The 1638-nt window shown below is 47.3% G+C and overlaps 1 non-coding gene across 1 annotated transcript; it reads left to right on the top strand.

Moving 5' to 3' along the window:
• Nucleotides 1–342: 342 nt before the first annotated feature.
• LOC122454664 lies at nucleotides 343–476 on the top strand. Its single transcript, XR_006273477.1, has one exon. It is a non-coding gene; the product is annotated as a small nucleolar RNA SNORA76 (small nucleolar RNA).
• The last annotated feature ends 1162 nt before the right edge of the window (nucleotides 477–1638 follow it).

The raw sequence follows: 1638 nt of genomic DNA on the forward strand, positions 1-1638 counted from the left end.
GCATGACTTAGCCTACGCTAGCTAAAACAGTTGAAAATTTTAATAATGAAATAAAAATAGATGTATATAAGTCAAGTTGCTCAGTCGTGTCCGACTCTTTGCAACCCCATGGACTGTAGCCTACCAGGCTCCTCTGTCCATGGGATTTTCCAGGCAAGAGTACTGGAGTGGGTTGCCATTGCCTTCTCCAGGAGATCTTCCCGACCCAGGGGCTGAACCTGGGTCTCCAGCATTGCAGACAGATACTTTACCGTCTGAGCCACCAGGGAAGCAATTCTTTTCTCAAACACTTCAAAGCACAACTCAATGTCTTAACGTATATAAAAAAATGTTTTCTAACAAGCTGCCTTTGAGCCCTCGCCTCTGTGCATGGTACCGACACCAGGAGTCAGGCTGCAGTGCCAGATCACATGCTTGGGCGTAACCGGGGTCGCTGGGCCCGCAGCATCGCCCTTTTAACCAGGACTGCTGAGGGGCAGTGCCTGGGCTGCCAGTGGGTGAGGGGCTGAGGCCACTCAGGCTTCAGCCCTGAAAGCTAAGGTGGAAATTTCTTCAGAAAATGTTGGGGATCCTGCAGTCTCTGTTAGTGCCCCACATGTCTCTGTCTTCCCTGTAAGTCAGAGTGTCATCTCTGCCAATTTCCTTTTTTAAAAATGAGGAAACTGAAGCTCAGAGAAGGGACTTGCCTAACTGGTTTGTACTGAAGCTGGGCCCAGGGCCCAGGTTATTGGCACTTCTTGCCTGGTGCCCTTGAGGCACTTCCTAATTAAGCTTATGGCACTGTGCCAGGTATGAGGGGTTAACGAATGGTACCGTTCTGACCTCTTGCCCTTCTGCAAATCATAGTCCAGTCACATGGGCTACACCAGTGTTTTTCAGATATTTTTGAGCAGGGAAGCTTCTCTTCCCCATGAAATCTGTGGAAAACTAAAATATAAAGTAGATGAAAACCAGAGCTGCTTTTGCTGAAGCACAATGCGAGTCTGTGTGTGTGTGTGGGGTGGGGGGGATAGGTCCCCAAGGCCTTGCTGTCCCAGTCTCATCCTCATGGCCCCTTCACCCTCTTGGGAAGATAGAGCTCCTGGAAACAGCTGGGAAACTGTGGTCTATACTCAGGCCCCCTAACTGGAGGAATCTGGGCTGTCAGTTTTGGACTGACTGTAAGGCATAGGGATGGAGATGTGCAGAGAGGGGTGATGGGGGTTATTGCTTGTCTAGTGTTTCAGAAGCTCAAGGGGTATAGATAGAGGTTTGAAGATGATGACATGTCTTCTCATTATAGCCTCTATTTCCTTCAGGGGTGGAAAGGGGCAGGGCAGGGCAGAAACACAGACATTTGAAAACTAAATGGTTGGTGGCAGAGTTTTTCCCAGACTAGGTGGGCTTTTCTTGTAGGATTTCAGGCATTCATTCATTCACTGGTTTATTCATTTATTTGTGAGATATTTATTGACTTCCTATTATGGGAAAGAGGCTGAACTAACATTCTGAGTGGAGTGGGTGCTAAGGTAAATCAGATAGGGACCTTATCTTTAAGAAAGTTAGAAACCAGTCAGGGAGAAAAGATAGAAATATCAATACCTAAAATACAAGATGGGGCTTCCCAGGTGGCATAAAGGTAAAGAATCTGCCTATCAA

This window comes from Cervus canadensis, chromosome 16, assembly GCF_019320065.1.
Source record: "Cervus canadensis isolate Bull #8, Minnesota chromosome 16, ASM1932006v1, whole genome shotgun sequence".
Classification (NCBI taxonomy): domain Eukaryota; kingdom Metazoa; phylum Chordata; class Mammalia; order Artiodactyla; family Cervidae; genus Cervus; species Cervus canadensis.